Here is a 16,382-nt window from a genome sequence, read left to right as displayed (position 1 = left end):
ATCCTTTGGTCACTGCACAAAAGAATTGATCCTCTTCTTTTCTACAGTCCAAGACTTTAGGACAACATTTTGAAACACCGTAGCTTAACATGAGTATTATGGGGACTCTCCCCATCTTCTGCTTCTAGGTGCCCTAGCTATGTGGCTAGAGCAAAGTTCCAATAAGCCATGCCAGGTATCTAAGTAGGTAGTGCCACCCACACTTGGATTGGGAATATCGACCATTCAATTTCTTGGGGGAGTTAGAGTTGGCTTTTGAACACTTCACCAAGTTACCCCACTTGTCCATCTATGCTCATTTTAGTTTTGGACTTTTCAGTGGTTATATCATCGCCTACCACGTGGGTATAGTTTTTTTTTATCACACTAACCTTTCCTACTTCCATTGAAGTCCTCCCTTTACTATCCTTTTAGAGCTCACCAAACCCCATAACCATCCCAATCCAAATACTGAAAGTTTATATACTTCATGATCATCCCTTTGAAAGTCTGAACGAGCTATTCCACTAAACCATCTAACTATGGATGATAATCACTCATGAAAATGTGGCATATTCTTAATTGATATGTCCAAATGTGAAATGCCTCAGCCATAAATGTGAGACTATTATCTGAAAGAATCCATTCTGAATCAGAATGTTAGAATACCATTTAATTGAGGAAGTATCCAACAGTAGTTGCAGATGTATTAGTAATAGCACTGACTTCCACCTAATAAGTCAAATAGTCAGAAGCAATAATGACATACTCATTGCTAACAATTGATCGTAGAAAAGGCCCTATCAAATGAAATACTACCAACTCAAATGAATGAGAAATTACAATTGACTCCAACCATCCTTTCGCAGCACAAAAGGGAGTATTACAAACTTAGCACTAAATGCAACTACACACATACCGGATAACATCATGTCACATCTCCAGCTAATAGAAAAACTTACGTAACTTTTCAGTCATATGACAATATGCTCGCCTAGAACAAGATAATCATAGTAGGTGTGAAGAAAGCGTGAAATAAAGATCAAAGGCACCACCAACCATAAATAATCATTAGGATCCATCCCCACAAAATAAAGAAAATGATTTTCAAGGCAATATTAAAAATGTAAATGCCAAAATAGCAAGTCATCAATAAGTGATATAAGATTCTCAAACCATCACAAAGCCTTCGAATCTATAGCTTAATCTTTTGAGCCTCATGAACCTCATCAAGAGAAGGTAAATCTTGCTCTACACCTTGTAGACACTAAACATTAAATATAACAATCACTAATAGTATGGAATCCTTATACAAAAAATCCACAGATGTTGAAATAACAAACTCATTAGAAATATGATAAGAGAGTGAAGAAGGAAGAGAATCTCAAGAAAAGGCATCAGCATCAACCATAAAACTCCCTAGATGATGAACAACATCAAAATTATATATCTGAAGTTTCAAATCCCACCGAGCAGAACGACCAATCAAGTTCTTCTGCTTCAATAATGAAGTAATTGTAGTATAATCACCTTTTAGTAATATCCGAAAACCATATAACTATACATGAAGTTTCTTGAAACCCCAAATTGCTACTAAACACTCCTCTATTGTGAAGTAGTTCACTTCCACTAATTATAATATACAGTTGATATATGCAATGGAAAGGTGCTGACTAAGCACACTTAGGCTCTTTTGCATCAACACACCTCCAGGACTGATATTGAAAACATCTACAAACAAAATGAAAAGTCAAGTGTAGTCAAAATATGCCAAAACTGGAGGAGTCATTAATAACTCTTTGAGATCCATAAACACTTGCTCATAGTCCATAGACCAAATGAAAGATGATGTTGATGACTTCAACAACACTCACAATGGTGTAGTGCGATTAGAAAAATGATCAACAAAACAACTAAAATACTACATCTTGCCTAAAAAGCATTGTATATCATTTATATACTTCCAAGTACCAAACTTTAAAATAGCCATAAGTTTGTTAAAATCAATTTGTAAGCCTTCATGAGAAATATATACCCAAGATAAGTCCTGTTTGGGATCGTCACTTTGTTTAACAGACAATAGTCAATATAGAAATGAATATTCTCATTAGGCTTCATCATAAGATGAAGTTCACATACCTAAAGATTTTATAACTTTCAAATAACACTCTTTTCTAACATCTTTTTAATGTTTGAGCATAAATCTTGATCTTTTTTTGTGATTGACAACAAATAAGAGCCTTGATTGGACGAGCATCCCCAATTAAAATAGGATGACATGTTGCAATCTTGGCCCTAGACAATATGTTAAATTTAAAAAGATTGAAATACTCATTCATGAGCCAGTCAATTGCTGCAACACAAAGACCATTAAAAGGATCGGAAGAAAGAATAGAGGAACAAGATGGAAATATAGAAGAAAGTTAGTTCAATCACTTCACAGTGATTGCCACATATCATTTTTAGATGATGCTTGGTATTTGCGTGAATTTCCTACGTGTCTCCAAGGGACAACACTACAATAGTACAACGGTTTAAGCTCAGCCACTCATGAAGATTAGAGCATTCTCCTGAACGTTTTCAAATGCACATTTGGACATGCCAATAATTGTGATGATGCCTTTCAACAATTGCACCATCTTTGTCAAGGGCCATCTGAGTCTATTATATAATTTAGTATTTGTTTCTGAAGCCTCTTGCTTTATGTAGAGCTCAATATATCAAAGTAAATCACGTTAAGAATATTATGGCCAACACTTTATCAAGATTTTATAGAACTTATGCATGCACTTACCCTTGATGATGTTTTTCACTTGGCACAGTATTATGAGATGTCACCTCTTCCACTTCTCACTACACATCATTCAGCTCCACTTCCTGTAGGAGATGGTTCTGTTCTAATGGAGGTTGATGTTCCTATTGCCCAAGTTCAAGGACAAAGGCAAGGATATGATTATGGCCGTGATGTCTACTATTGAGCATATGATGAAGTTAGTCACATTTATCGGTATTGTCGACATTTTCCGAATTGGCAACCACCATTTCCTGGGTGGAGATGTTGGCGTTAACAATATCCTATTGGTGCTGATGTAGTGGAAAGTTTGGACATTGAATGCATTCAGGAAAAAAAGGGTCACACGAGTAATGGAAGGACCTTACGTGAATAAGTTAGTGACCCCTCCATCTTTCTTTTAGGAATATCATCAAGGGGTTTACTAGGCACTAGTTCATCTAGTGTTTACTTTCTAAGCTCATTTTATAACAAGAGGTTTCTTATTATTCTCTCTATATTAGTTGATACAAGCTTGAGTTTATCTTCTATTACTCGACCTGTTGTCACACATTGTTGTCTACATTTGTCTCGTGCAGCAGACCTAGTTTCATTCTATATAGTAATAGCTATACACATGCATATACACAGGATGAGGTGACCCTTGTTGTGTATATAAGCAATCTCAAGCTTGAGTTGTAGTTATTGCAAGTGGTGCCGAGTCAAGCTTTTAACTTCATTCTTGCAAGTGGTGCTTAGTCAAATTTTTAACTTCATTCTTGCAAGTGGTGCCGAGTCAAGCTTTTAACTTCATTCTTAATATAGATTGGTTGTGGTACAATCATGCCAAATGTGACTTTGAAACTTTTCCCCCTTTCTTTATACTTCTTCCATTCCTCTCACTTCTGTTCATCTTCATCCCTTTGTTTCTACCTCTGGTTCTATCACTTTTATCTCTCCTGCCACCATTAACTAAGTTTGATTGTTCAACTAGAACTATATAGATTAAACAAATGCACCAATTGCTACTCCAAAGTCAAAGGAGGAAATAGCTACTTGTAAGCTCTTGAGTTTGAACTTCTTGGGAGGTCACCCAGCCCAATACTATTCAAACCCAAAGACACTTAACCCCAAATATCCCAAGACCCTTAACTGATTGAAAAAGAGGGTGCACTCTTATTCATGGACCCTTTCCCTTTATAATTGAACCCTATGGACCGTCTCTCAAGTCGTTTTCTTTGGTTGCTTACACTATTGTTCTACTATGAAAATGAACAAAAAGGAAAAAAGCAAAAGAGAAGAAATTGAAAAAGCTATAAGCAAAGGGAAATCTAGACAATGCAAAAGCTAGATCTAAAGTAGAATCCTAAATCCAAACACTCCTCAAGGACAATCAAAGCTGCCTGTAAATGACTAATTTTTCCATCCTATTTTAGTCACTTAACCACACTTCCGACCAATTGGAGGAGTCTTATTCACAACCTCCTTAAGTCCAATTCAGGACTTGGGACTTGCTAGCCCCGAGAATGGCATCCATACCACTCATCCTTTACACTTTTTCCAAGTGCTCCATGTGTCCAGTCCCAAGACCAACACCCCAAGGTACCACCGACATATCAGCCCGTTACGCTAAGGCCATGCCCATTCACCTTGGTACCACCGGTGGTCCAGCACCACTAACATCGCAGTTTCATCTCTCAATGACTGGGCCATCCGTCCAGGGGTGACCATCCAAGATCCACTCCTTAGCCTCCTTAAAATGCCCACAGACAGAGGGAATCACCTTCCCCAATATCCCTTTTACAGTCCCTACCAAGTCCCTTTTCTATCCATGGCCGAGTTTGCCTACTCTACCACTGGGACAAGGCCCATAGGCTTGACCACTAAGTCCCACTGTCCTCTGGGACTTTCTCACCACATGACTGTATCTTTGGTCACTACACTAGAGGACTGCTCCTCTTCCATTCTACAGTCTAGGACTTTGGGACAACATTTCGGAACACCGTAGCCTTACGCAAACCTTATAGGTACACTCCCCACCTTCTACTTTTTGGTGCTCTAGCCATGGGCTTAGAGCGAGGTTCCATTGAGCCACGCCAAGTATCCAAGTAGGTAGTGCCACCCACACTTGGACTGGGAGCATTGACTATTCGATCTCTCAGGGGAACTAGAGCTGGCTCTTGAACACTTCACCAAGCTACCCTGCTTGACAGTCTGTATTCACTCTAGCCTTGGACTTCCCAATGGTTATCCCATTACCCAACACTTGGGTACAGCCTTCCTGGGCCAAACTGGCTCCACTAGAGTCCTCCCCCTACTATACTTTTGGAGCTCACCAAACCCCCTAAGGTTTGGGAGATGAATGTTTTGGGCTTTCACCCTCTCAGACTCGAACTCAGATTCGAACTCAGACTCGGGCTCAGGCTTGGGCTCGGGCCCGGGCCCGGTCTCGGACCCGCACCCGCACCCGGTCCCGAACCCGGACCCAGTCCCGGTCCCAGTCTCGGTCCCGATCCCAGTCTTGGTCTCAGTTCTAGTCTTGGTCTCAACTTCGGACTCTATCTCGGGTCCTTCTTAGACTCCATCTTAGATTCCATCTTGGGTCCATCTCGAACTCCATCTCGGCCATCTCGAACTCCATCTCGGGTCTACGTGTCATGTGTTGGTCCTCTTGTGTCCCTTTTCTAGAGACTCACTTATTGCTCACTTTGTGCTTGTTCCTTGAGCATTTCATTGGGAGTTCCACTCCCACTCTCGACCTTTCAAGTCGGAGCTTTTAGTCCAAACGTGTTACTCTCATTTGGCATTCGCTTCGGCCACTACCACGTGGCACCCTTTCGGCTCCACTTTGGTGCTTAGGGATTTGTGTCTCACAACTCCACCACCCATAGACAAAGTTTGATGTCTTCATCAAATGATAAACCACTTTATAAAGTAACACCAGCATGTATTACCTTTTCCATCCTTGGCACTTAAGCAATATTCGTCAATGGTTTGATATCAAAGGCTCACCATGCCTTATTCAACCTTTAAAGAGCATAGTGTTTCTAACATAGAGACTTATTTAACCACCTCAGGTGGTTCTTTCCCTTTTATTAGTTTAGCTCTCACTAAACCTATTAAAGACACCTTTTCTAGCTCAATCTCACTACTCATTCTCAAGTAGTCTTAACTTCTATTGATATAACCAGTTCACATTGGAACTTTTAATTTTGACTTCTCAAAGTTAATTTCCTTGGTGCCTCCGACACCTTTCATTGCACATATTGTGCAACTTCACTTCCCCATCTTAGGAAGTTCTCCACTTAAAGGCACCATCATCCTCCTTTCTATTTTGTGCCACTTTTGGCACTAAGTTCCAATTATCATAAGTTGTGCTAGAGCTATCCACGGCCATATCATTTGGCTACTTTGTCGCTCCCTCCCTTGGAACTTTCACTTTTGCCAACTTGGAGCATTTGGGAATCCATCTTTAGAAGCACACTTCCTTTCTCACAATCCATTAGCATCTAACACCTTAGTGTTCCAAGCCTAATTTTGCTATTTGGATTCCTTCTAATGAACTCCATGGCCCATATTTGGCCACAAGTCTTTTGCTTTTATCCATTGATTATTGCATTGAGCAACATAGGATCACTACCTCCATTCTTGAGATATCCTTTGGGTTCCATGGCAAAAGCTCTACTTTGATAAGTCTAGAGGGTGCTTACCCTTAGTAGATCTCTTTAGTATTTTCTGCTACGAGCTCTGTCCACGGCTAGACTTGGCGACCCTCTTATGGGTCTCTGATAAAGACTAATTTCACTTACTATACCATCATATTGGCACGATGAATTTCCCTTTAGGTGTCCTTCCCACTTGATCACCTTGACCAACCCACATCTATTCTCAATAGTTCAACTCAACACTTTGAACTAAGAATTATATTCCTTAACCCAAACAAAGACCTTGTCCTTGTTTATCCACAAGATCACCTAATGACTTCATCTTAACCCCTTAACAGGTTTACCAATATGACCTAGGGGCATCCCCCACACTTGGCAGTGCACCAAAGCCAACCCTTCCAGCCAAAGATCCATAGCAACTGAGATTGGGTGTCCCCATCTCATTCATCACATCCTTGGTGCCCTTTGCACCAAAGTGTTCAAGTTAAATATGCCGAGCTTTCACTCTAAGCAATTTAACCATGCATCACGACTCCAGAGCATCCCGGTGTGCCCAAGTTAGTTTCCCCACTGAGAGTCCATAACCACCGAAATATGAGTATCCTCATATTCCAAACCATCACCATGCCCTAGTGATTTGGGACTCGAACCTAAGCACTAAAGGGTTAGGACTCGAACCCAACCTCCGTATATGCATTTCGGACGGCATCACCTTAGATGCCTAGCGTGACTCTCCACGCCAATGCACCAATTTATTTCCAAAGCGCGCTATAGATCATAGCTTAAAAACGTAGTCCCTCCAAATTGCCAAGTCCTCTCACTTGACAAGCCTATGATCATGCATAGACTCCTCCATGCTTAGCCCCATTGGCCACCCCTTTTGAAGTTAGCACCTTCAACTAGGGGATTTGTTCCCCTGGCTTGCCACTCTCACTTAGCAGATCATCCGACTAATGTAACATGGTTTTATGCATAAACGTGAAAGTCCTTGACCATTGACTTTCGTTCAAAATCATCCCTTTGAACACTCAGGAACTACTTCCCCAACCTTGATAGCATTGCCTTATAGCAAGCTTCAAGACCACGCTTCTGCTGTGCCACTCTGATTTCGCACATTTTATGAACCATTTACATTTGGTTTTCTAGGTACTACGTTATCTAGAATTGTCTTTGGGAACCTTGAAGGAACTCTGTCCCTTAGCTTGTTAAGGCTTGTCCTTTCGCAAGTTTTCTAATTGTTATATGGTTTAATATGGACAATTTCATGCCTTAGACTCTCCATGGCACCACGGTTGCTAGTAATAATATGCTCAAGTGCCCACTTAATTTTCCACTCCCAACTGACATAACCACCCTTGGTTATGCTCTTGAATTCCTATGGTTTGGTTCTATCCCCTTACTATTTGCTTTTGGCCTCACACATTTCCTTCGGTTATTCGCTTCCAAACTAGGAGGATGGCTTTGCACTTTCTACCATGCCTTAGCAAGTATTCTTGGGGATAAACCTACTTGATAGCTTAGAGAGTGGTTCCTCAATCCGGGTATGCTCACCTTATAATCCCACATAGTAGAATTCTTTTATATGCCTATCACTAGCTTTGCCAAAATTCCATTTTTGGCTTTGTCTAATTCGGGTAGACGGACTTCTCCTGTCTTCGCAACTTTGAACGTTTGGATAGCACCTTCTATCCATCATTCGCTAAGGATTTAGTCCCTTAGGCCTTATCTATTGCCCTCACAAACTAAACACCATCTCCAGATGTTCTAGAGTGTTTGGGTGTCCCAATGATGGCCTCTTTGACAATGAGCATTCCCTTTACAATATTGACTTACTATATCACAACATAAGCAATTCATTCCTTATAAGGGTATGTCTAACTTCTTTATCCCAATAAGAAGTCTTAGGTAGTTACCTTCTACCAATTTCATCAATTATTTTGCACCTTTTTGCTTAGTTGCCTCATAATTGTCAAGTCTTACAACTCATTACTAATGCTTCTACACCTCCATCGTTGTTTAGGTCACCATACTCTACCACATGCCTTCCAACTTAGGCCATACCATTCCCATTTCCATTGGGATTCCCTTAGCAAGAGGTTCTCATGAACCCACTAACGTAACCTCAAGGTATCACACCTTCGCACGTTTGATGTCTCCACACCATCGGCTCCATGAGTCTACTTTTGTGACACTTTTTACTTGTGTTTAGGTTCTTGCCAAGACCAATACAGTTCTTTCTTATGCCAACTATCCATTAGCACTACACTATAGAGTTTATCACAATTTTGTGTCAAAGTTGTTTTCTTCTGGGAACACTTTTCCCACAACTTTAGTATAGCATATTCTGCCATCGATGAGATACTCACTGTTCTCATACTTGGATCTTATGATCCTCCCCAACCTTTGTGGGGTATAACACACCTTAGTCCAAATGCTTTAGCAATCCCTTATGACCATTCTTTGACTCTACTTGAGTCATTTAACATTTTTGGACTTTAAAATCCAATGACCCATAAGGTCCTATTTGAGGTGCTAGCTCGCTGGAATACAACTTCTTGTATTCATGTCCTACTCATAAAGACTATCTTTGCAACTGTCACTCCAACACTTGATGTTGTTCCCTGGGGCAACCTTTGCCCCTTTGGACTACTTGTCCATGTGATGAGAATACCAACTTATCCTCTAAGTACACCCCCAACTCCTTGGGTTGTTCTAACATTTATCAAGGATAGCCTCAGCTACCATTTCAAGGACTTGTGTCCTCTTCTGTATTTGACCTTCCACGGTCATTAATTCTGATCTCAAATTCATGAGCACCAACCTCAACTATATAAAGATAATCTTGTGACTCCTTTATGGTTTTAGAGTCTTTATTTTTCCCATGATCCCAGCTATAGTTGTTTACCACAACTACATTAGCCAGTTTGTTGAGTCAAACGTTCATCTAGATCACATCCTCAACTCTTTGAGGAAAATCTTATACTGTTCCCAAGATCCCGAAGTCACTCCATTATTGGCCCTTTTCTATCCACCACCTCACCTACCAGTTCACACATAAACTGTAGTGGAGAGCCATGTCTTCCCGACTTGCTACTCCTCACAGATAAGCCGACTTCTAGGACCTTCCGATGCCAACACCAGTAGTGATATATTGAGCACCAATAAAAGTCAAACTAAGGAATAGCTTCGATACCAAGTTGTAAGTGACTAATTTTTCTATCCTACTTTAGTCATTTAACCACACCTCCAACCACCTAAAGGAGTCTCATTCACAACCTCCTTAAGTCCAATTCAGGACTTGAGACTTGCTAGCCCCGAGAATGGCATCCATACCACTCATCCTTTGCACTTGGTCCAAGTGCTCCATGTGTCCAGTCCCAAGACCAACACCCCAAGGTACCACCAACATACTAGCCCGTTATGCTAAGGCCATGCCCATTCACCTTGGTACCACCGGTGGTCCAAAACCACTTGCATCATAGTCCCGTCTCTTAACAATTAGGCCATCCGTCTAAGAGTGACCATCCAAGATCCACTTCTTAACATCCTTAAGATGCCCGCAGACAAGGGGAACTGTCTTCCCCAATATCCCTTTTACAGTCCCCACCAAGTCCCTTTTCTGTCCATGGCCGAGTTTGCCTACTCTACCATTGGGACAAGGCCCACAGGCCCAACCACTAAGTCCTATTGTCCTCTGGGACTTTCTCACCACATGACTGTATCCTTGGTCACCACACTAGAGGACTACTCCTCTTCCATTCTACAGTCTAGGACTTTGGGACAACATTTTGGAACACTATCGCCTTATGCGAGCCTCGTGGGTACTCTCCCCGTTTCCACCTTTGGGTGCTTTAGCCATGGGCTTAGAGCGAGCTTTTGTTGAGCCACACCAGGTATCCAAGTAGGTAGTGTCACCCATACTTGGATTGGGAGCATCGACCATTCGATCTCCCGGGGGAACTAGAGTTGGCTCTTAAACACTTCACCAAGCTACCCCACTTGACAGTCCGTATTCACTCTAGGCTTGGACTTCCCAGTGGTTATCCCATCACCCAACACTTGGGTACAGCCTTCCTGGGCCAAATTGGCCTTTCTTGGCCAAACTAGCTCCACTGGAATCCTCACCCTACTATACTTTTGGAGCTCACCAAACCCCCCAGAGTTTGGGAGACAAACACTTTGGGCTTTCACCCTCTCAGACTCGAACTCGAATTCGGACTCGGACTCGGACTCGGACTCGAACTCGAACTCGGACTCAGACTTGGGCTTGGGCTTAGGCTTAGTCTCGGCCTCGGCCTCAGTCTCGATCTTGATCTCGGTCTCGGTCTCGGTCCCAGTCCTGGTCTCGGTCTCGACTTTGGACTCCGTCTCGGGTCCTTCTCGGACTCCATCTCAGATTCCATCTTGGGTCTATCTCGGACTCCATCTCAGGTCCATCTCGGACTCCATCTCGGGTCCATCTTGGACTCCATCTCGGCCATCTCGGACTCCATCTCGGCCATCTCGGACTCCATCTTGGGTTCACGTATCATGTGTTGGTCCTCTTGTGTCCCTTTTTTAGAAACTCACTTATTACTCACTTTGTGCTTGTTCCTTGAGCATTTCATTGGGAGTTCCACTCCAGCTCTCGACCTTTCAAGTCAGAGCTTTTAGTCCAAACGTGTTACGTTTGTTTGGCATTCACTTCGGCCACTACCATATGGCACCCTTTCGGCTCCACTTTGGGGCTTAGGGATTTGTGTCTCACATTGCCCCTCACATCCACCAATGAATGCATGGAATATGGAAATGGAATATAGAAATGTGTATATTAATTAGCCCAAAAACCCTAACTTATATACAAGAGCGAGTGGTCCAGATTGAAACCAATTTGACAGCTACCAAAATCCCACTATGTTAATATTAGGATACGGCATCATATCCATATACTTGGATCTCATATCATCCTCTCCTCTTGGAATAATGAAAAACCATCAAGGCTCCTTTATAGATGGGCCGGGATTTGTAGGAATATTAGGAGGAGGCATCGGTGGATCTATAGGTGGTACCAATTATTCCTAATCCCTTTTTATGAAGTGTTTCAACCACTATACATACATCAAGATTGGTCTACTAGACATCATGCCAAACCTTATAAACTTATAGTCCAACTTGCCACAACACCTGATATAGTTCTTTCCACTGAGCAAGGAGCCTCTTAGATAAACCATATATCGTAAGATGGGGAAAATGGACTAACGCTAAGTTATTGTAGCGCATGTGATCATGGGATGAGATTTGGATATACTGTCACCGTGGATCCTTGGAATCTTAGGGGATAAATGGGGATAAAATAGCCACTAAGGGCTCTCTCATCAAGCAATTGCCCCTTTTCCAGTTGGCTTAAGGGGAGAGAGATAAGGTGCATTACAGTTGGTATCGGAGCAAATGGCACGGGTTCGATTCCCATTTATTAGTGGCTACCTAAAATATAATATACCCTTGAGCAAGGTATATTCCTACCCTTAAATTTGAAAATTGTATGTATTGGACATCAATGCGTATGTCCTTCCTTTTGTAGAGCATCCCAGACGAAGGTATCCACCGTGGGACTGCGGTACGGGTGGAAGACTAGTTGCCTCACATGGAATAGCTGGTCTACACAATGGAAGGATTGGTAGATTTAGTGCGGAAATGAAGGTGCTGGTTCCCCTTGTCTCAGTAGGGGTTGTTAGAGTAGGGGTTGTTAGTCAATAATCAATGAGGATATTGACATCTCTAAAGGGGAGGTGAGTGTAATGCATGTGATCATGGGATGAGATTTAGATATACTGTCACTGTGGATCCTTGGAACCTTGGGGGATAAATGGGGATAAAATAGCCACTAAGGGCTCTCTCATCAAGCAATTGCCCCTTTTTCCAGTTGGATTAAGGGGAAAGAGATAAGGTGCACTATAGTTATCCACTTTGTACTTTGCAAGTGGACAATGATGGGAGTTGTAGCGCTATTGTTGTGCCACTTGTACATAATTTAGATTTTCGGCAAAATTTGTTCAGATAAGTGGAAGAAAGCTTGTCAAATACTAATCCCACAACCTAGCAGTAGCAACTCATGGCAATCACGAAAGTAAATCCAACCCCATTGGTAATAATGGATTATGACTATACAGAAATTTATATAGTGAAGCACTAATAGAACTCTTCACCCCTGTGATATATGCATACTAAAGAGACAGCAAATAACCATCCCAATCTGAATGTTGAAAGTTCACATACTTCACGATCATCCCTTTGAAGGTCTAAACGAGCCATTCCACTAAACCGTCAAACTGTGGATGATAAGCACTCATGAAAGTGTGGCATATTCTCAATTAAGATGTCCAAATGTGAAATATCTTAGCCATAAATGTGGGACCATTATCTGAAAGAATCCACTCTGAATAGGAATGTTAAAACACCACTTAATTGAGGAGGAAGTATCTAACAACAGTTGCAAAGGCACTAATAATAGCACTAACTTCCACCCAATGAGTTAAGTAGTCAAAAGTAATAATAACATACTTATTGCCAACAATTGATTGTAGAAAAGATCCCATAAAATCAAATGCCACCAATTGAAACAAACGGGAAATTACAATTGACTCCAACCGTCTTTCTGTAACATAAGGGGGAGTATTACGAGCTTGGCACCAAATGCAACTGCATATATACTAAAAAACATCATGTCGCATTTTTGACTAATAAAAAGACCTATACAGCTTCTTAGTGACATAACGATATCCTATATGCCCTCAAGCTCTATTTCGTTAAAGTGGGAATTGTCATTATCCCACTTGTAAAATAAGGTTTCCAAACCTTTATATAGTATATAAATATAACAAAATTCAACTGCATTGAGGCACATGCCATTTTATTTTAAACAAGGAAATGTCTACTCAATCACTTCTCCTCCCCCTGCCACTGCTTCACCTCTCTCTTCTCCTTGTCATCGTCGTCCAATTTCTTTCCATCCTTTTAATATTGGCTCAGTTGCTCCGAGTCTAGGTGGAGCCCAAGTCCCCATTCAATCTTTACTTTCCCATTATTAATAAAACAACTTCGTAAACTTCCAATAACATGCTGTAACACTTCTAGTATAATGCAAATCCTCTCAAAGAATTGTCTTTTAATATTAATACAATGGCATGGAACCCCATGCCATAATAAGTTACATTTTTAAATAAATACATGCCATCTCAGACTGTTATTTTTTGCCTCCAACGCCTATACAATAATCTTGGAATTTCATCACTCTCCACACTATCAGGATTTAAACCCAATAGTAATGCCATCTCTTCTCTAATACGTCCACGCTCATGTTCAGTGGTCGAAGAACCCATCCGGTTGAGCAGATTATGGAGATGCGGATAGTGCTTGGCTAGACAATATACATGCCATAAATGATGACTAGTGTCTGTCCGATCAAATGGCTTCTGATATACCGTTCCATCTGCCATTTGGTTGATTTCTGCAGCCACCTCCTGGACTGGCCGGTTCTCTATCACCATCGCTCCAAGCCGTTTTGCAAGGTCCCCCAGAACATACGGTTTCTTCTCCCTAGTTTCCATACTGCAAGAGATGGGGTGCACTGCATATGTGTGCGTGTTCGCTGCAGTTTTAATCGGCGAGTCATCGATGATGAGGATTTCACTTGAGCTAGCAGTCCGGTTCATCACTACAGCCTCTGGCTTGACGAAGATGGGCTTGCTACCCCTCACATGGACCATAGTCAAGCAATCCTCCTGCGTTAGGAGAAAGTCAAATGGTAATATTACTCGCGTCTGATCGTGCATCATCTGTAGCAACGTTAATGCATTGTGGCGCATCATGGATGTCCAAACTCCCAATTGCAAATTGAACCCGGCCCTCTGTTTTAAGTGTCGCATGGTCATTATTAGATCCCGCAGTTTCTCCCGTGTGATTAATGTGAATCTGTCTCTTTTGACCAACTTGCGACCGCAGGCTTTGGAGGGTGCAATGACATTCGAGGACGAGCCACGCTCATGGGAGAAAAGGACACCGTTCAGATCAAAAATGATACAGTACCTTCGCCGTGACTCTGAAATGAAATGCGTCAGCATAAAAAATGGTACAAGTCAATTTTACCATCTACAATATTAGCGAATGTTGCTCCCGATGGTCGTTGAGAGGGTTTTGGTCGAGGAAACGTGAAGGGCGGAAATACTCTCCTCTGCAATGTGGGGTCAATCGCATCCGATGGCGTGTGGGCACATGCCATTTCAGCTGTAGACTCTGGTACAACTGGCTCAACAGTGGCATGGGGTGGTTCCGATGGCGTGTGATCACACGCCATTTCAGCTGGTGCCTCCGTTGGCAAAGTGGACATGACCGAACAGGCAGCAGGGGCGGTGTAGGGAGGTTCCAACGGCGCGTAGTCAGACGATTGGGCACACGTTGAGTCCGTTGGAAATGAGGATACGACCGGCTCGGCGGCCTCATGTGGGTCCAATGGCGCCTGGTCACCGTCAGTTGGATACGTGGACAAGATTGACTCAGTGGTATGGGCAGCATCAAGTGGAGCGTGGTCAGCTTGCTTGGCGTTGATATGGATAGTAGCCTCCACCAGCTCTGATGACTCTTGCAGCCAAGTAGAGTCCACTGGCGGATCCATATGCATGTCCAAATATCTCCCTTCGATTAAGATGGTATCCTCCCGTGCTACTAAAAACAAACTCATTAGCACATTGAATCGACTATACTGTATTTACCATCAACTGCTATTGAGGAACTAGGACCGATATCACTTGAGCGCACTGCTGATTCTGAAGGATTGGACATACGTTTCGACCCTTGCTTGGCACTATCCTTCCTCGACACTAAAGGCTAGAGTTTGTAAATTCAACTGAATAATCTCTACTTACCATTTGCTCTGCGACCTACATGGACAATGTTAGAAATGGTAAAAGGTTAGGAATGGATGTATTATTATTTACCTGATGGTTTGTCTTGTATGACCTTCCTCCGCCGCTCTTTGGCCACCTCAGGCTGGCCATCGTCGTCATCATCGTCGTCGTCGTTATTGTGATCGTCACCATTGTGAGGACCATCCAAGTCCTCTTCGTCCTCCTCTTCTTCGTCCTCCTCTTCTTTGTCCTCCTCTTCGTCCTTCTGCTCTTCCTGCTCATTATCTTTCTCTGGCTCCTCATCCTCCTCCTGCATTTCTTCCATAGGTTGCTCAGGCTGGATGGCTTGTTCTTCCAGGACCATCTTGGGAAAATCATCTGGCCGAGTCTCCATCTCAAAATACAAGACATCCATAGCCTGTTTTAGTGCGTGACCTAGGACCGTATCCTCACCCGACTGTCTTAACATGGTTTCTGCACATTCTTGCACCCTTCGAAGACGACGAGATGAGAAAAACGTGGCCCTGCCTTGAAAAGCTTCCCTCATCCATTGTACCTCTCCATTGAGATTGGGGAAGGGGAGTCCGCCATAGGAATCTGAGTCATGAGGTGGTGACTGCCTGCTTTCACTCAGCCCTTGATCTGCAATGAATGGCATGAGCACACATGCCATAACCGCGAGGCATTACCTATCATCTTTTCGTTGCCCTTCTTCCTTTTCGAATCAAACGCCTCTTATCTCGACGACTGTCCAACGTGCTTTCGCTTTTTATGACCACTGTCAGTTTGAGCTTGGCTGGTGCTTGCCTGTTTTGCCTTTGAAGAAGTTTCTTCTGCAAGGAATGGCATGAGACCACACGCCATTGCAAATATAATTTGTACCTCCTTTTTTCCTATTGCTTGTCTGTTTGTCCTTCTTCGATGCGCCACCAGTGCGCTTTTCAGTCCTCGTGTCTAAATATTCACAACGATCTATAATCAAAATGGCGTGAGGCCTCACGTGACCTTACCTTGTGCAGGTTGTGAGCTCGGCCCAACATGGGTATCTTCAACAGTAGCTGTTAACGCCGTTTCAGCATCTGGGGG

The sequence above is a fragment of the Selaginella moellendorffii genome, unplaced genomic scaffold (genome assembly GCF_000143415.4).
Source record: "Selaginella moellendorffii unplaced genomic scaffold, v1.0 SELMOscaffold_93, whole genome shotgun sequence".
Lineage (NCBI taxonomy): Eukaryota > Viridiplantae > Streptophyta > Lycopodiopsida > Selaginellales > Selaginellaceae > Selaginella > Selaginella moellendorffii.
This window is presented reverse-complemented; position numbering follows the sequence as displayed.